The 25,219-nt window shown below is 39.1% G+C and overlaps 1 protein-coding gene and 1 pseudogene across 1 annotated transcript in view; both read left to right on the forward strand.

Moving 5' to 3' along the window:
- Positions 1 to 25,219, forward strand: part of CDH20 (cadherin 20) — a 236,552-nt gene that overhangs the window by 113,964 nt on the left and 97,369 nt on the right. The window lies entirely within an intron of this gene.
- LOC133766380 (large ribosomal subunit protein uL30-like 1) overlaps positions 1 to 25,219 on the forward strand; it is a 62,794-nt pseudogene that overhangs the window by 3,424 nt on the left and 34,151 nt on the right.

The raw sequence follows: 25,219 nt of genomic DNA on the forward strand, positions 1-25,219 counted from the left end.
GACCCTGTTATAATTGTTTTAGTTGTGTCAGCTCATTCTATCCTCACAAAAGTTGAATGAAGTAGATACTAAAATTTTTATCATAATAACCTATTTTACAGAAAAATAAGGAAAACAGATGAAGTCATTTGCCTAAGATCACCCACCTACATAATACAAAACACCAGGATTCTATTTTAATAATACCATAAATATGAAATAACAGAAAAAGGATCACATGATTGATGTTGATAAAATATCAAATTAGTAACCAAAGTTCTAAATGCTTTTCTGTCCTTCTCTTATTGCTGACCAATTACAAACAGTTCACAGATGAGCACTGGTCCATCCATCACAGGGTCTAGTACTCCAGACTCTTCTCTAGCTCTATAGTACTGAAGGAAAAAAAATTTTTTATTAAACTTTTATTTAATGAATATAAATTTCCAAAGTATAGCTTATGGGTTACAATGGCTTCCCCCCTCCCGCCCGCAACCCTCCCCTTTCCCGCTCCCTTTCCCCTTCCATTCATATAAAGATTCATTTTCAATTCTCTTTGTATACAGAAGATCAGTTTAGTATATATTAGGTAAAGATTTCAACATTTTGCCCATATAGCAACATAAAGTGAAAAAACTACATTGGATTACTAATTATAGCATTAAACAGCAATGTACAGCACATTAAAGACAGAGATCCTACATAATTTTTTTTCAAATTAATTAATTTTCTATGCCATTTCCATTTTAACACCAGGTTGTTTTTTTTCATTTCCAATTCTCTTTATATACAGAAGATCACTTCAGTATGTAATTAGTAAAGACCTCATCAGTTTGTGCCCACACAGAAACGCAAAGTATAAAAATACTGTTTCAGTACTAGTTATAGCATCACTTCGCTTTAGACGACACATTAGGGACAGATCCCACATGGGGTGTAAGTACACAGTGACTCCTGTTGCTGATTTAACAATTTGACACTCCTGTTCATGGCATCAGTAATCTCCCTAGGCTCTAGTCATGAGTTGCCAGGGCTATGGAAGCCTTTAGAGTTCGCTGACTTTGATCTTATTCCGATAGGGTTATAGTCAAAGTGGAAGTTCTCTCCTCCCTTCGGAGAAGGAAGGAAAAATTTTTTAAAGCTATCCAGCTTTCCCCCTTTTCTACAAAAATTGAGTTCCAAAGGATGTTAAAATTAAACCTAAAGAAAGCACCTAACACAATACCAGCTTTATGTTAGACATCTTCCATTCATTGACAAGCTTTGTTCAGCACTTTCTTTGTTTCTGGTCTTGTATTTATGTCAAAGATATAAGAATGAAGATTCAGTCCCCTCCACAAACTCATACTCTAGTAAGGAGGACAAAAATACAACAGATGCTACAAATTGATACAAGTGCTGATGGCATTTAAAGCTATAAAAGCAAAAAGAAGGTATGTTCTTTCTTCTCTTCCCTTGAGTGCCTTTCAAGAAATAAATGGAATGAACTTTGTGTTTCCCAAGTCATCCTTTTTACCCACTGAGTGTAGGATAGGGAGATGTCAGAGAGGTATAAAAATGGAATCCCCAGCAAAGTAAAGCATTACCTAGGCTCTGTCCTTGCTCATGCGGCATCAGCTCTGACCCTCTGTCACCTGAATGCTATCCTGGAGGTCTGGGTGTCCCCACACGTCTCATGTGTACCACGTAATGAATCCTCTGGCCACCCATGGGACATCAAGGGCTATTTTACTCCTACTTTGCTGTGGTTCATCATGATGTCTCCTGCTTTGCATGCACAGAAATAGCAGTTCGATCACAGATGACTGCTAGAGTCTCCCATGCCTGAGAATGATGTTTTGTTACAGAGTAAGGTGGTCCATTTCCCATCACCATAGAAGAGCCCCAACAACGCTGATTCTTGTGTCTCAGTATCTCAGCTATCTTAGTGTCTACCTGTTCTTCCATTGTGCTTCTCACTGCCCTTGTATAGAATTCAGGCCTCCTCCCATTTAATGGATTAATCATTAACTTATATCAGCACAGACTAGTGGATATTTTTTCCATACTTTGCGTTATGACCCAAATTGTTCCAGATTTGGCCACTGGGAGTGCATTTCAGGCTGGCTTGACATACCCTCATCATTTGTTTTTTGAGCACCCTCTTACTTGCTAGCACTATAATACCCTCCAGATTTATCTTGTGTGTTTCTTGCCTTCATCCTAGAATCCACTGTTTCTTCAAATGTTCTGGTTCCTCTTATTGGAGAATGGTGCTAGAAACCAACATCTGGTCACTAGATGTGCTCATCACTACAGTGGTCTTATTTCCATGCTCTTTGGAGGACAGAACTAAGAAACGGTGTGTGTATGTGTGTGTGTGTGTGCGCGCACATGCATCCTCGCACATGCCAACTGATATGTGCCTGTGTATCTACAATTATTTCTTTGTGTATCTGTATCTCTATTAAGCTCAACAGGACTTTATTCTTATGCCTTTGACTCTCACCTGCACGGTTCATTTTAGCTTTTCATCCTGCTTATCTGAATCTCCCAGTCCAACAGTGAAAAACCCTTCATCACTTTTGTCTAATCCTAAGAAAAACATCAGACAAACCCACATTGAAGGACAATCTACAAAATACTTGACCAGTAGTGATCCTAATTGTTAAGGTCATCAAAGACAATCAAAGTCTGAGAAGCTAAGGAGACATGATGACTCAATATAGCCTGGCTGTGACAGTCTGGTTGGGATCCTGGAACAGAAAAAGAGTCACTAGGTAAAAACTTAAGGAAGCCAAAATAAATAGTGGATTTTCATTCATAATAATGTATGAATATTGACATATTAGTTCTAGTAAGTATACCATAGTGCAAGAGGAAACTGGATACACAGAGAACTCTACAACATTCTTGCAATTTCTCTAAAAGTCTTAAACAATTCTAAAGTATGGTATTTGTTAAATCTATAAAAAAAAAAAAAGCCTTGAAACCTGGCATATAGAAGAGTCTAGTAAATGGAAGCTCTGTTATCTTAAACAGTGATTTTGCCAGTTTGAAAAGTGAAAAAGAAATATTTCTGTTGTTTTAATTTGAATTTCTCTTGTGACTAATGAAGGCTGTACTGTTTCTGAAGTTTCTTTTTGTCTTTGATTGCCACATCCTTTACCTGGTTTTTGTAACATCTTGAGTCTTCTGATTTATCAGTTTCCTCTGAGATAATCAAACTTCCTATTTGTCAGGGACAATCTTGATTTATGTCTGCTGTCCCAGCTAATGATTAGCATGAACTCCTTATATTTATTTTTCAATTAGTGAATTAATTTAGTGAAAGCCAGATGGACAGAGAGATGAGAAACAGAGAGAGATCTTCCATCTGCTGGTTCATGCACTTCCCAAATGGCTGCAACAGTCAGGTCTGGGCCAGGTAAAAGCCAGGAGCCAGGAGCTTCCTCCTGCTCTCCCACATACGTGGCAGGGCCCCAGGTACTTGAGCCGTTGTCAGGTGCCTTCCCAGGCATACCACCAGGGAGCTGGATCAGAAGCAGAGCAGCCAGGGACTTAAACCAGCACTCCAACACGGGATGCCAGTGTGTTCCAAGCAGTGCCTTAATCTGCTGCACCACACCAGCCCCAACCCCTTAGATTTAGAACTATGGATTCTGGGGCCAGTGTTGTGGTGTAGCGGGTAAATCTGCCGCCTGCGATGCAGACATCCCATATGGGCACTGGTTCGAGTCCCAGCTGCTCCACTTCACATCCAGTTCCCTGCTAACATGCCTGAAAAAGCAGCAGAAGATGGCCCAAGTCCTTCGGCCCCTGCAGCCACTTGGGGTCCTGCACCCAGCTCCTGTGTCCTGGCTTTAGTCTGGCTCAGCCCTGACCATTGTGACCATTTGGGGAGCAAACCAACAAATAGAAGATCTCTCTCCCTCCCCCACCCCCTCCCCTTCCCTTTCCCCCTCCCTCTCCCTGTCCCTTTTGTTCTCCCTCCCTGTAACTGCCTTTCAAATAAATAAACTAAATCTTTAAATAAAAAAAGAAATATGGATTCTGTGGTCATCCTACTAGGTCCTGGTGCTGATCTGACTGCAGGCCGTGTGTAGTCTCCCACATAATTGTAACTCTGTCCCCTTGCTCTACACACCTAGTGCCAAAAACACACCTTGGCAATTAAACAGGGCAAAATTTTTGCTGGATAATAGTGCTCTGCCAGAACACTCCAAGCATTTTGATAAATGACTCCCTTTGGAGGAGATAGAGCCTTTCATATAAATTAGAACTCAGTTCAGTACTGCAGTACTGAGCTGCCCACAGCAGGAAAGAACACAGTGTTCCTAATATGTAAAGGGCCCTTCCCAAAGCCTTGTTTGGAAGGACATTTTCCTCTGCTCCAGTGTATCCTGTTGGACTACACTCCATGCCCCCCAGCAGGAGACATGGTGGTACAGAGCTGCATCCACACATGACCTTACCCATGCTAGGGCCTTCTGGCTTCCTGCCTCCGTCATTTCCCCTCCTCCCCTCCCCTCCCCTCTCCCCTCCCCTCCCCTCCCCTTCCATTTCTTCCCTTTCCTTCCCTGTATTTTTACTTTCTCTCCTTTCCTTGCTTCCCCACTCCTCTGCTTTGGCAAGGGAAAGTTGCTGATGTCTCAATTTACTACTCCCCATTGCTTATCAAGCAAATAATCTAAGTTCCTTGAAGAAAATTAGAAAATACACAGAGGCTTAAAAAAAGTTCCACCTCACAGAGACAATTAACATTTGTAGGTATCTATTCCTCTATTAAGGGAATTAACCATGTAGTTAGCACACACTGGCTGTGTGACCTTGAATGAGACACATACTGGCTATGTGACCTTGAACTAGTTGTATCACCTCTGCAGGCCTCAGTTTTTACATCTGTGAAACAGGAATAAACTGTATTTTTATTTCCATTATTATGATAGTCTATATTTTTATATCAAGTTTAAATAAGATGATGTATATATAGTATGGTACCAAAACAGAATAGCTTTTCAATAAATGGTAGGTGTTATTAGTTAACAAATGTTTTGTCAAATGTAAGCTCAGGGCGGGCGCTATGGCATAATGAGTTAAGCCTCCACCTATGGGGCTGACATCCCATATGGGTTCCAGTTTGAGTCCCAGCTGCTCCAATTCTGATCCAGCTCTCTGCTATGGCCTGGGAAAGCAGTGGAAGATGGCCCAACACTTGGGCCCCTGCAACCACATGGGAGACCTGGAAGATGCTCCTGGCTCCTGGTTTCATATTGGCCCAGCTCTGGTCATTATAGCCATCTAGGGAGTAAACCAGCAGATGGAAGACCTTTATGTCTATCCCTCTCTGTCTGTAACTCTACCTCTCAAGTAAATAAATAAAATATTTTTTAAATGTGAGATCAAACATTCCAATATGTGTTCCTAGTGTTTTGACAACAAAATACAGAACTCTTTGTAATGAAATATAGACCTGTATTACCATTTTTGGTGTTTATTTCTTTCTATTGACAGCATTTTTATTCTGGAATATAATGAGAACAGATATATGTTAAGGAAGAAAGAACATCATATATCACCATTAGACATCCTTTCAGCGTTGTCATTTCCCTAGAAATCATCACAATTTTTTTTATTTCAGTCACAGATGAAAATGGGGCCACTTCAAAATAAAACCATGAAGCCAAAGATATCTTTGGCAGCCCTTTATTATTGTGAGCATGAACAACTGAAACCAGATGCACCCTATGTGGCTAGGATTGATCTCAAGACCTAATCAGCTCTAAGGAACAATTTAAGCTAAATATAGCACTGATCACTAAAATGTGCATTGAAGATGTTGTTTACTTAATTTTATCTGGTCAATTTCTTCTTTTAGCATTCTCTGCTCTACTCGGGGAAATGATGTTGTTCTGGTCAGTGTTGTTTGTGTTGCTCAAGAGCAGAGCTAGGCTTGCATTGGCTTTCCTAATTGAGAAGGAAGAACCCAGGAAATAGCATAGAAAATGTAAAAATTTCTATTTCCTCTTAGAAAACAAAACCCTGGAAATAAATTCAGGGGTATAATCAATGCAACACAGAGAAGGTATTGAGCTCTTGGGTATCTGACTAGATATCGCCTTGAGAAAAAGCTATGGGGTTTGATTATTTGGAAACACATATATGCATATATATCCTTTTAGGGACCCTAAATGCTAGTGTTAATAACTTGCACTGTGACATATGATATAGTTCACAAGCAGTTTATGTTTCTCAAGATATTTTCATTTAACATTCTTTATTTTTAAAATAGCCCATGGGCAAGCATTTGGCACAGTGGTTGAGACACCACTGGGATACCTGCATCCCATATCAGAGTGCCTGAGTTCAAGCCCTGGATCCACTTCTGCTTCCAGCTCTCTGTTAATATACATCATGGTAGGCAGCAGATGAAGGCTCATATACTTGGGTCCCTGGCAAGCATGTGGGAGACCTTGATTGATTACTGGGCATCTGGCCTTGGCCTGGCCTAGCTCTAACTGTTGTGGGCATTTGAGGAGTAATTCAACGAATGGAAAACCTCTTTCTCTCTCTCTCTCTCTCCCCCTCTCCCTCTCTTTCTCTTTCTCTTTTTCTCTTTCTCCCATCCCTCCCTCCATCCATCCATCCCTCCAACCCTCCCACTTCAAATAAAAAATAATAAAATACAATAGTCCATGATATATAGGAACCAATTAAAGGAACCTTGAAGATATAAGTTGTTTTGTCAGTTGCTAGTCCATTTCATCTCTTACAAGTCCCCAGTGGAGCCTGCTAGCCTAGGAGCTGGCATTATAGGTCATGATAGATACCTGCTGAACTGATGTACCATAAGTTACCACCAAATGTGGCATGAAGTTCTATATTTAGTGTACAAGATATACGGGAAAAGTGTTCTACCCTTCAGAATGCAGCACACTGAGTCACTGCCTGTCAAGTACCAAACACTGCAGTATGAGTTTAGCCAGCTGAGCTCACGTCATCCCCTTGGCTTTTATGGGGGGAACTGAGACCTAGAAATGTCGTATCGCTTACCTAGGAGTCACTCAGCGAACAGCTGGCAGGGTGAGACTGACACTTAACTACCCCTCCCTGCTGTAGAGCTCATCCTATAGCTGCCCATGGGCCATCACTCGCCATCATTCTCCATTTCTGCAAAACTCCTCTCCAATCCCTAAGCAACCATTACCTTACTTTCTGGATCTATAGGTCTGCCTATTCAGGACATCTCAATTGAGTGAAATCATGTAACACATGATCATTTGTCATTTGCTTCTTTCATTGAGCATACTATTTCCAAAGTTTGTTCATGTTGTAGCACATAGTAGTACTTTATTACTTTTTGTTTCTGAATATTATTCAATTATTTGGATATACCACATTTTATTTATCTAATCATCAGTTGAACATTTGGTTTGCTTCCTCCTTCTGGCTACTAAGAATTGTATTACTATGAACATTTGTGCCCAAGTACTTGTGTTGACATATTCTTTCAATTCTCTTGGGTAAGTACCTAAAAGCAGAAATGGTGAGTGATTCCATCAATAACTTTTGAGGGACCACAAGACTATTGTTCAAAGCAGGTGCACCATTTTATACTCCTACCAGCTCTGTAATGAAGGTTCCAGTTCCTCCGTATCCTTCAACAATATTTGCTTTTTTTTTTTTTTTTTTTTTACCATCCTAGTGGAGGATGTGAAATACTATCTCATTGTGGTTTTGATTTGCATTTCCTGATAACTAATGAAGTTCAATTTTAGAAAGCCTTATTTGATATACCTGTAAAACATCTACAAAGTACCTGGAAAATCACCTTTCAGTTTAGCAGAAAGTCTAAACTGGAGACAGACCTTGTGTTTACAATTGAGAGTTATGGGTGTAATAATCTAAAAGAAAGCACTTGTATTTGTGGGGTTTTTTTGGCACTGTGGTATTAGATGGAAATTCCTAGGGGCAAGGGAGTCCCCCAAGAATCTCAGATTGTACCATGTGAGTAACTACCTCAATTCACATCCAAGACTAGCCTTGACTTAGCAAATTTTAATCAGGCTTTTCCCACTCTGTGTTATGTCTAGATTCTGATAACAGGAGGAGCTACACAGTTGGTGATTAAAAGTCCCACTTGTGGCTCTGAATGCAATCTTGCACAATAAAAAAAATTTTTTTTCACAATAAATAGCCACGTGATTTAGTGCCTTTTACTTAACCTCTCAGTTTCCTTTGCTATATATGAGTAATAAAAAATCTTTACTTAATATATACTAAATTGATATTCTGTATATAAAGAGAATTGAAAATGAATCTTGATTGCAAATGGAATGGGAGAGGGAGCGGAAGATGGGAGGGTTGCGAGTGGGAGGGAAGTTATGGGGGGGGAGCCGTTGTAATCCATAAACTGTACTTCGGAAATTTATATTTATTAAATAAAAGTTAAAAAAAAAAGAAAAGGAGAAAACAAAACAAAAAAATGAGTAATTGTATCCTGATTATTGAGAGGAGGAAAAAAAAAATAGAATGGGGCCAAACACATAGTAGGCATTCAATAGATAATGGTTGCTGGAATGAACTTAAGCACAATATCGTTCAATTGGTAAGTGTTCAACAATCACTATTAATACTCAATACATGCAAACAGTAAAGATTAATGTGCAGCAGGGGGAAACATTCCAATGCTATCATCAGCCTTTGACCGGAACAACACATAAATGGCAGATGTCTTTATAGATCTTTGCCAGGTGTCTGGCTGTGGACCTGTCAGAGAGGAAGATTCCTGTCCACAGTCACTCAGCTCTTTCAACCGAGCAAATGTGATTTGTGATCCGCCTGCTCATCGTCCTCTTCCATCAAGCCATTTATGGCCCTTACAATTTCATTCTTGATGTGAATGCATAAAATATTATTGGCTCTGTGTGCTTACTGTATTATACATGGAACTTACAATAGACATTATTAAATATTGTTAAGTGAAAGGCTGAAGAGGTGCACTAAAATGCCTGCTTGTTGAAAGGATTCATTAACCTTGCTGATGCCATAGAAAGTAACTGCAAAATTTCCCTCATTCCTCTGTGCAGAAATTAAGTTCAGAATTAAGAGCACTGGTCCAGGGTTAGGAGTCTGGCTCAGATATTGGCTCTGGCATTTCCATTACCTTGAAGAAGTCAATTTACTTATTCTGGATGTCAGTTCATCTATGAAATTAGAGGTTAAACATATAGTGTCTTGACTCCTTTCCAGCTCTGGCATTCTTTAATTAAATTTTTAAAAAGAATTTGGTTTAGAATTTATTCCTATTAATCTTTTTCTCCCCTCAGTGAGTTCTCTATTCATTCTGTCTGCTCTGTTTCAGGTTGGGTTGGATGAAACATTAAACACAGGGAATCTCAAGGTAGAATTGCCTAAATTACTTCTCTCCAGCATAGATGACCCAACTAAGAACAGAGAACTGGAGGAGTAGAGTAAAATAGTAAGGATGACTAAGAATAAATATTTTGAGCCTAGAAAGTGAGATCAATTGGTATCTCAACAGGTGCATTTCACTTGGCTGGCTGGTCTCCAACTCTTCTACATTCAGACTTAACTATATCTCTGTTTCCAGCTACTCCCATTCCACTTATTTTCTATTCTCCCTTAGCTCTCTGTTACTGCTTTATGGCTCATAACTCTTGTTTTCTGTCTCCTCAACTCCTCTGACATTATTGCTCCTAAGAAATATAATGGACCTCTCACCTGGCATCATAGGTGCTTGACAGGTGGGTGGTGAAAGGAAAAAAGGAGGGGTGATTCAGATTTCTGGTGGGGGCCTTGACTCTTTGCCAAGAACTGGTGCTTCTATAAGACACAGGAAGCTAAACAGGTAGAGAGGTCATCTTTAATTAACAAATTTATAAGGAAAACCAAACATATCTATAGTATTTCCATGTTTCAAGTGTTATTTCAAATGAGATCTGCCAATAAATGACTGTAGATATAGATTGAGCATCCTTAATCTGAAAATCCAGAATCCTCCAAAAAATCTGAAACTTCTGAGCATCAACATGATGCCATGGTAGAAAATTCCACAGCACAAAACGCTGTTCCATCTTCAAATTACTTAAAATATTGTATGAAAGCACCTTTACTCTGAATGTATAAGACATATGTGAAACATAAGTGAATTTCATGTTTACATTTGGGTCCACTCCCCAAGATGGCTCATCATGTATTTGTGAATATTCTAAAATGAAAAACAATACACAATATTTCTGATCCCAAGCATTTCAGACAGGAGATATCAGTATAGAAAAAATAATTTTGTGACTGTCACAATTTCTAAATAATAAGGTAGCAATGTTTAAGGCAAGACTTGTCAATGGAAAAAAAAAAAAAAACAATACTAAGAGTCAACCACCGGGTCTAGCATTGTGGCATAGTGGATACAGCTGCCACCTGCAATGTCAGCATCCCATATTGTTGCCGGTTCGAAACCTGGTACTCCACTTCCAATCCAGTTCCCCATTAATGTGCCTGGGAAAGCAGTGGAGGATGGGCCCAATGCTTTGGCCCCTCCATCCACACAAGAGACCCATGATTCTTAGGAGTTTGAAATCAAATGCCTCTGAAGTCCAGCAAGCAACATAAATGAACAAAATGGGCCCAACATTTCTCCTGGGTTCCTTGAAGGGAGATGTCATATCTAAAAGGGAAAATCTTTTCTCAGTTACATCTGGTTGTTACATGTAGGAAATTGGAACTCAAGGACATCAGATGTTGAAGGGTCACAAAATAAAGGCAGAATAAAGAGGTGTTCAGAGTGTGGAATCTTACATAAAATCTTTTCATTTTAAAATGCTGAAAACAGTGTACAGACTAAAAAAAAAAAAAAAACCAGAGCTGTGGGCCAGATACATGAAACAGATCCTAAATTTGTAATCTATGTCCTAGAGCTGAGCTACTCAGGGAGTGAGCCTTATCTTCTGTGAGTGGCATTTTAGGTAGCAATGTTCTCCAGACAAACTTTTAAGGACCCTCTTCTCATGGTGCTCCATCACAGTCTTAAACAGCCCAGCAGTACCCAGGGAAGGACAGATAGGGAGAAGTATACTACCAACTGGGTCTGGGACATGAAGATGGCCCCAGTTATCAGAGTGAGAGTCTGCCTGTACACCTGTGGATCTAAGTACACAGCATGGGAAGGCAATAATCAGTCAGCCAGGCCAATTACTGTTTCCCTTCTCCTAATTTGCCACTATCTGAGCTCTTCTGGGCATTTACCAGTTTGTGGCTTAGGGCTGGTAAGGGTGTATTGTTTGTTATGAACATTCTATCTAGTGAGACTTATTTGCTTATGCTCTGTCTCCCCTTCACTGAAATCCCTTCCCCATTCTCAAGCACAGATTATAAGGACCAGGAAGACAGAGTATCCAGACCAGTGTCTAACATATAATAGATACCCAGTAAGTATGACATGAATGAAAGATGGTATACCAAAGGTGTGGGGTTAAATACAGGCATACATATGCTAATAAGACAGATAACACATTTTTAAGCCATTTCCAGGTGTTGCCATATATCTCCCCCTCTTTATAAAAAATTCCTTGAAATAATCTTGCTTATCAATCACACTACTTTTCTTTCAGTCCCTTGACCTCCCTTGTTCTCTCATAATTTCACATCCATTACATTGGAGTTTTGTGGCCTTTTCTAATATTTAGAAACTCATTATTTTTCTAATCTCCTTAGCCTATTTCCTATAGTCCCAGTATTAGTAAGAAAGGTGTTGTTCTAAACACTCCTCTAAGTCTTTATTTTATTCTCATCATTCAAGTTTCTTCTTTTGAAATTTATATAATTTATTTATATGATCCTTCCTAAAGCTTTATCACCATCTTCTACAAATGCCTAAAACCTTCCTCTAATTTCCTGAAAGATGTAAATGTTTGGCTCAGAATTTTTTTGTCTGCCCTGTTCTCCAAGCAGCTATGATAAACTCAGGACCATAAAATTGTTACATTTATAATTATACCTACTATATTTTCTGCCATATATTTGTGTCTACCTTATGCCAGTCATTGCTCTGTGACCACAGACAGACCATACACACTGTTCCTAACTGATAACAACCCTGCAAGGCAGATTTCATCCTTCATTTACAGAAAAAGAATGTGTGATTCAGAAAATTTATACAACTTTCCCTAAGTGACACAGTAATGAAACCATAAGGAAAACACAAATCAAACTGATGCTAAAGTCCAAGCTCTTCCTAAGCTTCCCTAAAAATAAAAAGAACAACTATCATATTTTAACGACTATCACATTATTGGCTTTAAATTATTTCTAAATCTCACAACAACCTCTCAAAATCAGTATCATTCCCACTTTAAAATTATGAAAAATTAAGCTCAAAACGTTAAGTAGTTTCTTCTAGTCACAAGGGTGCTCAAAAACTTGGACTCAGTTCATGCAAAGCCCAGTGTCCTTGCTCTTTGAACACAACACACTGACTGACATAGAAACACTTCTGTGGATTATTTTGCTAAAACCTTAATACAGTTTTCTATCACCTCACTCAAAGACCCATATTTAATGGCTTAAAACAAACATAATCATTTATTTCTTGCAGAAGTTTGGCAGGGAAGGCTACTCTGCTCCATGTGGCTCAGCTGGTGTGGGTCAGTGAAAGGACTGAGGATCTGCTTTCCAAGGTGATTCATGGACAGGATTGCCAAGTTAGTGCCAGATTTGTGTGGGAGCTCAGCCAAGGTGGCGGGTCATAGGCTTAACTGCCTCTCCATGTGGATCTCTCCATGTGGTCTGGGCTGGCTCAGAGCATGGCACATGGCAGCTGGGTTCCAATGGCAAGCACCCTAAGAGGGAGCCAGACAGAAGCTGCATGACCTTTTACGACCCAGTCTCGGAAGCCACACAGCACCACTTTTACTATATGTCATTTTTAGAAACAAATCACTAGTTAGTCATGCTTAAAGAGAGGGGAATGATACTACACCTCTTAAGGGAAGAGCATCCGAGAACCTGCAGACATACTGTAAAACCACACTGTCCCACTCACAACCACCTCCGTGCTGCTCAACGACAATGAAAACTACACAGCTCAACCTCCTGAGCTTCACTGAAGAAAGCACCAGACACATGATTTAACTCTGCCACTCACCTTCTCTATGTCCTGCTCTCACCTCCCACACTACCCCACTCCCTCCAGACATGACTTTCTCCATCAAGAACTCTACTCCCTTTCTCCATGTCCTTCAAGTCTTTCATTTCAGTTTCTGTTCAATGGTCAGGAATTTCACTGCTTCCCTTTCTAGCACCTTGTAATTTTCTACTCATTATTCTCTATTTCTTGTCTACTCCTTTTTTAATCACCATGTTATCTGTCCTCTTTTCCTGCAATACCTCTCAAATTATTTACTTTCCTCATTTCTGATTGTTCTTCTTTCTCTATTATTTGACAGTTACCTGCTCTGTCTTGTAAATTGCTTCCTTTCTCAATCCTGGGCTATGTTGTCCTTGTCTCCATTCATTTTATTTAACAGAGGAGTACAAACCAAGTAGAGAGGAAGGCCAACCTTAGAAGAAGAACCATAGAAATGACAGCACAGCAAAACAAGTTGCCATATGTGCAAATTAAGTAATTGTGTTCCCTCCACAGGGGCATTAGATTTAGATGACAAATCTTGCAATGAGCAACATGCTCAAGTCCATATTGAATGCCTGCCCAATCATCAAGATCATGATTTGAGGGAAAGAGTTTTACCTTAGGAAAAATACACAGTTGTTCTACATTTTTTTCTTGGACCTTTAAACTTTTAAAGTGTCTAAAGAAAGCGCTGGATCCCCCTCTAGGAAAAAAAAAATGAATCCAGACTGAAAGACTTAAGTATTTGAATATGGGGGACTAGTATATACAATTATACAATTAAGGCATTTTAGGTTTGTTAAATTTGAGATTTCCATAGAAATCCAAAGTGAAATTGACTAGGAGATATTTGGATATATAGTTATGAGGCTCAGGGGAGAAATTTAAACTGAACTAAGGATGTTGGAGGCATTAGATATAGGATAGCTAAAAGCCATTGTATAGTTTAGAACCCCTATATTGGCATGTATGTTAAGGGTGCACTCTTGGGAAATATCAAAAGGTCAAAAGGAAAACAACACTAGAAGAGTTGGATAGGAGTCAGAGTAGGGAGGACTGCTTGGAGAGTATGTTTTCATATATTTTATTGGATTTCAAGAAAAAAGGGAATTTTGGGCCAGCGCCGTGGCTTAACAGGCTAATCCTCCGCCTTGCGGCGCCGGCACACCGGGTTCTAGTACCGGTTGGGGCGCCAGATTCTATCCTGGTTGCCCCTCTTCCAGGCCAGCTCTCTGCTGTGGCCCGGGAAGGCAGTGGAGGATGGCCCAAGTCCTTGGGCCCTGCACCTGCATGGGAGACCAGGAAAAGCACCTGGCTCCTGGCTTCGGATCAGCAATTAAAATCAAAACAAAAAAAAAAAGGAAAGGAAAAACAGATATATTTAGAGAGTTTGACCTCCCATAACGTCTAGGGCAAGATATAGAAAGCCCAATTTTGAACCAATAATACCATTTATGAGAACAACAGGATCTCAGATATTTCGGAATACTTTCAAGGTACTCCTCCCAGCCCTGATACAGCAGAGAGGTCAAATAATAGAAGACTGAAAAGTGTCCATGGACTGGGCAAGAACACCCAATGTTTTCAAAACCATTTCAATTAATTAGAAAAGGAAAAGGCCAGGTATCACTAGGTCATATGAGTTACCATATGGGAAGTAAGAAAATGAAAATTACATAAACTTCTCTCAGGAAGTGTAGCTATGTCAGGAAGGAAAGCTAGGTATTATTTAATTAATAATTAGTTCATACTCCTCTCCAGTCACCTGAACTTTCCCTGGACACAGCTTGAATTGGTTTTTCTGGCCTTATTTGAACAAAACCCCTTTGCTTCTATGAGAATATGGAACACGTTAAAGTTGTTTTAAATATTCATCCTGTTGTAATCACCATCTTCCTCTCTATCCTGCCAACTTGATAACACTGATTGAACAACAGAAGTCTCTCCCCCTCTCCTCTTTCCCTCTCTCTTTTCCCCCCACCTCAGGGTATTTAAAAAACAGGTAGACTTTATTGTTGAAAGGACTAAACTTTGGTTCAAACTAGGTAACCTCTGAAGTTCCCTTCTCAATGGCAGAAGTCAACACTTTGAGGTTTCTCCATCTAAAATCAATTCTAAGGGGTCATACTAACTGCTTAACTGAGAAAGGAAAGACAGATTCTTATGCTGCCTTCCCCTTCTGATAATACCAGCTATACACCCTTACTCTAGGTACTTACAGAAGCTGCTGATGGCTCTCAACTTCATTGCCCTATTTATATTTTGCTCTCCGTGCCAAAAAACCTAAAAGACCCGTGATCACATAGCTCTTTTCTCATTAAAGGCAAACATGAGCCCAAACCCTCCACCTTTACCACTCAAACCAATAACAACCTCATTTAATTCCAGCACAGAACAATGTCTTTCACTTAAAATTAATGTCTTGTCCACATAAAATTGAAATACAGAATGCAGCCTTCCTGATGATAAGTAGAAAGCATAAAGGTGACTTTTAGGGAGATAAATTTATTCTGTCAGTGAAGGAATAAAAACCTTTTGCTATTCACCTGTGACTTGAACACTCCTAAGCAATGAGTTCTTCCCTTATTTGTAACTAAATATGATCTGTCACTCAGCCTTCCTTTGATGTCATGTGTTAAATTAAAATATATCATTAATATATATATATTGTTTCTGACCCTCAAGTGGTAAATGGCTCTCTATTAGACAGGGCACTGTGCTGGCATCTGATAGCCATGTACACATAATATACTGCCCACATGGATAGGTGGTAAGGAACATGGGACTTTAAATTATTTAAAATACAATAATTATGTTGCTTCCGTTTACAGAGAATTTCAAGTACAAGGCAGTACAAATCATTTTTGTGTTAATGGAATCATAAAGAATTATGATGATCCAAAAGAGATTTCTGGAAATAAAATTATATAGAAATATTTGTGCTGTCTAATGAGACAGCCCAGATTTTAAAAGAGAAAAACATGCCAAGTAATTCAATAGAGAGAAGGTGTTTTCTTCAATGAGTCAAGAATCAAGAGGCTTGCATTCAATCTTCTGTTATCTATATTCTGGATATAATGCGACATAAATTATATTGGCTATCCTCTAAAAATAAAGAAAACTTAGGCTGGGTGTTTGTTATATTACTTCCAACATAGATATAGCTAGTATTTGTTGAATACTTACTGGATATCAACTCTGTAATTTCATCCCCATAACAAATCTATAAGGCACATTTTAGCAGCAGCAGCATCCTATTTTGTAGATAATAAGAATAATCAAAACCTATTAAGTACCAGGCACATATTTTAATTCACTGAATACAATACCTCTCTGAGGTAGGTGCTAGTATTGCAATGATCCTCATTTTTGCAGACAAGGAAACTAAATAGCAGAACATTTAAATTACTGGCTCAAAATCACCAGTAAGGGCAGAGCATGGATTGGAACCTAGTCTATCCTGCTTCTCAGAGAAGAAAAATATGGCTCAGAGTAGGTAATTTTCACAATCAATGTCACATAGGTAGAGAAAAATGAAGATGAAATGTAAATCTTTACTATACATTCCAAACAGGAAGGTTTCTCTCTAGTAAAACATTATGCATATTTGTCCAGGATTTTTTTTAACATATATCTGTACATATAGAGAGAGAACATTCTTTACAAAATGGAACCATATTCTATACAATCTTAAAACCTACTGATACTGCTCTTGAATTGTTCAGCTATACTTACATTCTTAATTTTCTAATTTATTTTTGGTTATATCAATGAACTATTATTGGCTTAGTCAATGCTTTGTTGATACACATTTATGGCTTTTAAATTTTTGTTATCATAAAAGCATGGCAGCAAATTTCCTTCCACCTATATACTTGTGTAAAATTAGGAGTTCTTAATAAATTTATTGGATTAAGAATGAAAGAAAAGTGAAGTGGCTTGGTCAAACAAAAACTGGTAAATTTTCTATTTTGATATATATTGAAAAATTAACTTCCAGAAAGTCCAATAGCCTTTTTTTTGTTACTTACTTTTTAAAATTTATTATTTAAAAATTTCAGGAAGTTTCAAATCTTTTATTTTGTGGCTGTCTCAGGAATAAGTGATATGTTGGAGCAAGAACACAATAGCAATGAAAGTCAACTACCAAAATTTCAGGAATTTTGAGAACCAGTGGTAAATTTAGCCATTTCTTAAACCATGTAAACTTACAATAAAACAAATTATATTTAAAACAAAGGTAATACTCAAAATATGCTATTTCCTAATTATTTTACTAAATATTCCTATTATCTTTGCTCTGAAATCAGTTATGACTATTGCATTTTGGATAGTGGAAATACTACACAGAGCTGTACTACCCCGCATTTCTTCCCAACTCTGTGTTCCATGACTATGACAGTAGCTTGCAATTGGCTGTGTGGAAGTATTTACACTGTAGAAATCAGCAAGTGTTATAAATCAGAGTTTGATTTAGTGCTAAAGCTGAAAGGGTTTTCAGTTTAATTAATAATTTATACAAGGGTGAAAAATAGTTTAACAATATGCTACATATCAGATTTAATGACAATAAATTTATTGGGAAAAGACTAAGCAGACTGGAATGCAACTCCATTTGTCAAATCATGCCTGAGTGTTGACTACAGATTCAAAGTTAGAAAGAAACACAAGAAAAGCATTGAGAACCAGCTTTGTGGAATTGCATTTATACCATAGAAAGTGTTATATTTTTTGCTATTTGTAAATTTTCTTACATATAGATGCATCCTTTATCATGAGTAAAATGTATGACATGTAAATATAGATATACATTTGCTTGGTTTTTTTCAGAGGGTTGCTTGTTCAACATTTAATGGCACACTATACCTTACGGAACCTATTTTGAGACACTTATCCTTTATAAAAAGTGAAACACTACATGTTGTTAGCTATTTCTGAAATTTGCATTCTGTTCCATTGGTCTTTGTGTCTGTTGTGATTTAGTACTGCAGTGACTTAATCATTGTAGTTTTAAGATATCTGAAAAGACAAATATCACTCTCTATATCACAAACATCACTCCATAAATATCTACCCCCTGACTATTCCAAATGAATTTAAAAATAAACCACTGGGGTCAGTATTGTGGCATAGCAAGTAAAGCTGCCACCTGAAATACCGGCATCACATATGGGCACCAGTTCAAGGCCTGGCTGCTTTGTTTCCAATCCAGCTCTCTGCTAGTGTACTTGAAAAAGCAGTGGAGGACAGCCCAAGTGCTTGGGCTCCTGCATCAATGTGTGAGACCTAGAGGAAGCTCCTGACTCCTGGCCAGGATTGAAGATTAAAGATCTCTCTGTCTTTTCCTCTCTCTGTAACTTTCAAATAAATATTAAAATATATATAATATTTTTAAAGTTCAAATGTTAAAAAATAATAACTCTTGTAGCCTCCCTTCCAATAGTCCTCCAATAGCATCTCCTTCATTACATTCATATTAGATTCCTATCACTTTCTTCAAATATGCCTTATATATTTTTAGTCTTCATTACCCTTGTATGTGGAATTCTCTATATTTTTTAAAGATTTATTTTATTTATTTCAAAGGCAAAGGAAGAGAGAGAGAAAGAGAGTTCTTCTATCTGCTGGTTCACTCCCTACATGACATCAATGGCTGAGGCCAGGAACCAGGAACTCCAGGTCTCCCATATGGATGGCAGGGACCCAATTATTTGGGCCATCTTTCATTGCTTTCCCAAGCACATTAACAGAGATCTAGATCATAAGCAGAGCAGCTGAACTCAAACTGGCACTCAGTTAGGGGATGCCAGCATGGTAAGCCTCGGTTTTAACCTGTTGTACCACAATGCTAGCTCCAATATATTTTATCTTTTAATTACTAGTTATCATACATGTTTTATCACAACTCAAAATTAATACAAAACTCTTGTACCAAAAATTGACTTAGAGTAGTTGGAAACCAATTCCAACAATTTGGATAGGTTATTTTTCATTTGTTATCATCATTCCAATAATTGTATTTTTTCCACCCAGAATTTGATCTGGTTGTTTTCTTTAAATGTCCTTTTATATAGAAAGAAAAGATATGAGTTGTTATATTGTAAGATTAGTACTCAAATGTCAACCAAAGTTGCACAATATCAATAAAAGTATGAATGTATTTATCTATACCAGGAATCACCATCTACAAATAGGTATAAATATGAATGCTATTAGGGGATCATACTTTAACTTTTTTTTACTGTAGAATGTGAAAATAATACTCACCCCAAATATTCTTAAATCCTTGAATTATTTATATTTTTGCTTCTACAAGCTGTATCTCTTCAATGTTTCCCTCTTGGCTATGACGTTTTATATAACAGTACTGTAGTGAAGACCCACACACTAGTTCACACTGTCCTCTTCCTTTTAAAAACTTTTATTTATTTTTCTTTATTTGAAAGTCAGAGACCAAAAGAGCACTTCCATCTGCTGGTTCATTCCACAACTGCCCAAAACCCAGGACTCGGCCTGGCTGAAGTTAGAGGCCCACAACTCAATCCAGGTCTCCTATGTTAGTGTCAGGGACTCCAATACTTGCGCCATCACAGCTGCCTCCCAGGGTGCACATTAGCAGGAAGCTGGAACCAAAAGCAGGGCCAGGATAGAATGCCAGACACTCTTACGTGGAATGCTGGAATCCCAAGAGATGTCTTAACTGCTTCATCAAATGTTTGCCCACCCTTTCCTTCTTTCATAATTTTTATTACACCAATAATTCATGAATGTCTTATTTTAAAAATCCTAATAAAAGTATTTTCTTTTTTTTTTTTTTCTTTTTTTTTTTTTTTTTTTTTTTGACAGGCAGAGTGGACAGTGAGAGACAGAGACAGAGAGAAAGGTCTTCCTTTTGCCATTGGTTCACCCTCCAATGGCCGCCGCGGCCGGCGCACTGCGGCCAGCGCACCACGCTGATCCAAAGGCAGGAGCCAGGTGCTTCTCCTGGTCTCCCATGGGGTGCAGGGCCCAAGGACCTGGACCATCCTCCACTGCACTCCCGGACCACAGCAGAGAGCTGGCCTGGAAGAGGGGCAACCGGGACAGAATCCGGCGCCCCAACCGGGACTAGAACCCAGTGTGCCGGTGCTGCAAGGCAGAGGATTAGCCTGTTGAACCGCGGTGCCAGCTCCTAATAAAAGTATTTTCAATAGGGACTGGCATTGTGGTACAATACAAGCATCCCATATCAGAGTACCAGTTCAAGTCCCAAATATTCTGCTTTCTATCCAGCTTCTCACTAATGCACCTAGGAAGGCAGTGGAGAATGGCCCAAGTACTTGGGCCCTTGCCACCCATGTAGTAGACCAGGATGGAGTTCATAGCTCCTGGCTTCAGCTTGGAACAGACCAGGATGCTAGAGAATGAATTAGAGGATGGAAGATCTCTCTTTCTCTCTGTGTGTCCCACCCCGCCTCCCCCATCACTCGGCCTCTCATTTAAATAAATTTTTAAAGTATTGTCAATAAAAAGCAGGCCCACTTTCTTTCTTTAATGTCTGGCTTATTAAGTCCTTCTTTTTTAATGCTTTCATTGTAGGTTCATGTACAGTTCTACGACATAATGCATTGAGATCTTGTGCAGCTTTTAGCTAGTTCTCTCCACTCATAATCTCTCAGTAACTATAGCACAATTATACTTCAAACACCACAGAACGGATCCTTCATGTTACCCTCTTACAGTCACTTCCACCCACTCCTTAATCCCTGGCAACCTCTAATAGACTTCCACGTTTATAATTTTGTCATTCTAAAGAATCACACAGCATATAAGGAATCACACAGCATATAAACTTTATGGATTGGCTGTGTCACTTGGCATAATCTCTGGGGATTCACGGGGTCACTGTAAACATTTGTGATTTCCTATTTCACTGAGAAGAAGATGGTGTGGATGTATCACAGTGTGTTTAACCATTCACTCACTGGGATATTATCAATAATATCCTGCTATAAATATCCAGGAACTATTGGATGATATATAGGAGCTGTATGTTAGAGTTTTTAAACAGTGTCTATACCATTCGTAATTCTCACCAGTAGTGTATGAGTAACCCAGCTCCTCTACATCCCCACCAGCACTTGTGTTGGCATTATTTTTTTACTGTAGCCATTCTGATTCTATACATACTATTGCACATGGAATTAATTTGCATTTCCCTGATGTCTGGTGGTACTGAACAGCTTTCCATGCACTTATTTGCCATCTGTATATCCTCTTTGTTGAAATGTATCTTCATGTCTTTTACCTGTGTTCTAACCAGATTGTTTGCTTGTTCTCCTTTTTTTTTGAGAGTTCTCTGTGAGTTTCAGATGCTGGTCCTCTGACAAATAAGTGGTTTGAAGATGGTTTCTCCCAATCTGTTGGCTCATTTCTTTTAATTTCATAACTTTAGTAAACCCTGCCTTAATACAGAAGGCAGAGATCCTAAAAGTTCTATCACATAAAATTGGCATTATGAATTGCAAGATTAGCAAAAAAAAATGTTTTGAGGTTTTGCAATATTATGTTTTGTGTTATTTTTAGGCCAGCATTTTAGTACCTGTCTGTATAAGAGAAACAGGAAAGAAAAATGTGTTTTAATTTATGAGACATGTAGAAAAGAGAATGACTATTGCAAAGAAAACACACTATGCACAAAGAGAAAATTTCAAGTGGAGAAAGCAATCAATGCCTACCTTACAAGTCCCGCCCAAAAAAAAATGTCTTTCAGCCATCCTCTTTAAAAAACAAAGCCTCAATAGAAAACCAATACCATTTGCCAATCAAACCTTGAGTGACCACAGAATCTTGCTGTATTTTTGTTTCTTTTACTATAAGCCACCGCCAAACATATTACAAATAATTCAACTGGGAACATCAGCACCACAGAACTGCGAAACTCCAATGAAACTTTTCACACCTCCTTCTATGTGAATGTACCTGGACTGAAGCACCTGGAAAGTAGAACATCACCAGAGTTTGTCCATACCTACTGTGGTGAGGAAATTACTGAGCAGAGACAGAGGCATTAATTTCATGGTGCCTTGAGAAAGCCTCAGATAAGAGGTAAGGGAACTGAGTGCCAGTCCTGGCCCTGACTCACTCACTGACCATCTCCCTTGAGGGAAGCCATTTCAATCCCAGAAGCTATGCATTCCACTGTCATAAAAACAGAAATCTAGGGTAGTGAATAAAATTTCCTGTAAGATCACTTCCAGTTTGTAAATTCTACTATTTTCATTTAAGAAGTATGAAAATTTCTCTAAACACCATGATGGGCATTCGATAAGATACCTAAACAGTTCTCTTCAAAAGTGTCAGTATCAGAAAGATGGTGGAGGAAAAGCAAAGAAAAAGATTCTATTGGTTCTGGAAAAGAAGAAGGCTCATCAAGCCCTCAAAGCCACAGAGGCACAGTAGGCACTTTTGGCAGAGAGGAGGTAATGCCAGAAAGAAAGAATTAGAATCTGTATTTGGTGACTCTTATCCACCATGTGTTGAACTAGACTTGGCATCAACAAGTTCTAAACACTAGAGGAAAGGGAAGAAGTTCAGGTTTAAGTTCCTGGCAGCTGAAACGTGATGAGGTGTGGCTCAGATGACTGGAAGTGAAACCTCATGCTTTGTAAGTGCCAGATTAACATTACTTGGCCTTTGCTGTATACCTCCAAAGGACTAATGGGGTGAGTTCACTGGTGGAGATAACCATAGCAAGACTTCGCCTGAAGAAAATGTTCTGTAGAGTGTTTGCAAAGTCATCCCCTTAAAACCTAAAAGTGCTGCATATGGTGGATATAGTATGACCTGGGAATTTCCAAATTTGAAGTCTGTCTGGGAACTGCTCTTGAAAGTGGACAAGCAACAGTCAACAATAAGACCATCCTTCTGACAGACAACACAGTGACCGAGAAGCACCTGATATTTCCAGGATATTTCAGGGTTCCTGTGCCCTAAGAGTCAGTGGTCTGTCATGCTACCAAGAGTAGAGTGGATTTCCTCAAGGAGATGAGCTCTCCTGAATATTCGGGTCAATGCATCAGCCAGCTCATCACCAGCGAACTAGACCCAGAATATCTGAAAGCACAGTGGAAATACATTTCTGTTTTTTGGTTTTTGGTGTTTTTTTTTTTTTTTTGGAATTGATAACAAATATCTTCAGAGAAGATTGCTTCCTGCCTTATCCTGGAAAATCAAGGAAAATATAGTCAGTTAATGATTATGGCAGGCACCCCATGCCAATCCAGTTACAAGGAAAAGGTCCATTGCTTTCCACCTTGGCTTCTGCCTCCTCCAGAGTCAGCACATGCCACGGAGGAAGGAGTGCTCCTTTGTCACGGCTTCTCTCCTGAGGTTTAATGTTAGTGACTGGCCTGAGCATGTGTACAAGTCTTCCCAAGACTCTTAGAGCAGCAGACCAAGCCTAGCAGCATACCTGAACCTGGTGGCAACTGGGGTCTTGTTTGGAAAAGATGAAATACAATTAGGAAGAGGAGCACCTGAAGATATGCTCAGTTGTCTCTGCTGTGGGTCCATGTTCCAACTTTTCAGAATGACTTCACATCTGGGAAGTGAACCAGCGGATGGAAGACCTCTCTCTGTCTCCACCTCTCTCTGTAACTCTTTCAAATAAATAAAATAAAAACATATAAAAAATAAAAATTTTAAAAAATGACTTCACAGGTTCTCAGACTTGCCTGGTTCTCAATGTATCTGATAGCTTTTGTATTCTAGCCTGAAACTGGTTTAATCCTTTCTCCCACTCAAAATTTGAGAGAGGAAGGACCCCTTTTCCAGGAATACACACACATACTCAAAATTGTGCTTGGAATTTTAGGGAACTCATAGAACCCTTCTCAGGCAACTGTATAACTAGTTTTATGAGGCTTGGTCACCCTGGCATTCATCTTGACAATCTCTGGTATCATGTCCTGCAGAAGACCAAAGTTTACCAAGGTAGCTTTTCCCTATCAAGCCAACTGGGTGTTTCCTGTTAACACACTGACAGACTGTGTTGCTTCCTGTGCCATCTGTAACTCTGCAAATGTCCATTCCCACCCCCCACCCCTGGGCTTGAAAGTTGAATTTCCCAGTTTCCCAGATGATTAGGCATCTCCTTAATACCAGATCAGGAAAAATGGTGTGTGGATGAAATCTGCACTGTGTGGCTTTTCAAGGCCCCAAGTAGACAGCTTGATTGAACCTTTTCCTTGTATATTCTAGACTCGAGAAGTACTGTTGTTCATCCTGCTGATAATGACGTACTAGACCAGCAACAGGACTTCTGGGGAAATTAGTCCTGGGCAGAAAAAGTGAATCTGTTACTGCTTGTGTCTTTCATCAACATTCATCCCTAAATTGCCCCAGCTTGTGATCTAAGCAGTTGGTGAGGATATTCCAGGCCTAAGTTGAACAAGAAAACACGTTTCACTGTCGTGTTTCCTGGTCCTTTCAGATCAGCTTTGCTTTAATTTTGGCTCATGAAGCCCTTAAAAATAACTGTGAAATGGAGTTAGAGTTAAAACAATGCATTAAAACATGCCAGGTTGTGAGGTAATTAGGTTGGTTGGCTCCAGAGTTAACCTGCCAGGAGATATTACTATTATACTGCAAAGCATTGTGAAATTGGATTACTTTAAAATGATGTATTACAAAGTCATGAGAGAACAGTTGTGGGTGTGCAAGCCCTGGGTTTACATCCCAAATCTGTCCTACTAAATTTGGAACAGGAACCAGTGTTACAGTGGGTTAAGCTGCCTCAATGCCAGCATCCTATATCAAACACCAGTGCAAATACCATGGCTTAACTTCTGGTTGAGTTCCCTGCTAATACTCCTGGGAAGGCAGTAGATGGTGGTGCAAGTGCTTTGATGTCTGCCACCCACATGGGAGACCCTGATGGAGCTCTGATATCTTGGGTTCGGTCTGGCCCAGCCATTTGGGTTGTTGGGAGAACCAACAGATGAAAAACATGTCTCTCCCTCTGCCTCTGTCACTATGCCTGTCAAATAATTATGTCTTTTTTTTTTTTTGAAGATTTATTTTTTTGAGAGGCAGAGATATTGACAGAAAGATGGAGAGACAGAGAGAAAG

Source organism: Lepus europaeus, chromosome 9, assembly GCF_033115175.1.
Source record: "Lepus europaeus isolate LE1 chromosome 9, mLepTim1.pri, whole genome shotgun sequence".
Lineage (NCBI taxonomy): Eukaryota > Metazoa > Chordata > Mammalia > Lagomorpha > Leporidae > Lepus > Lepus europaeus.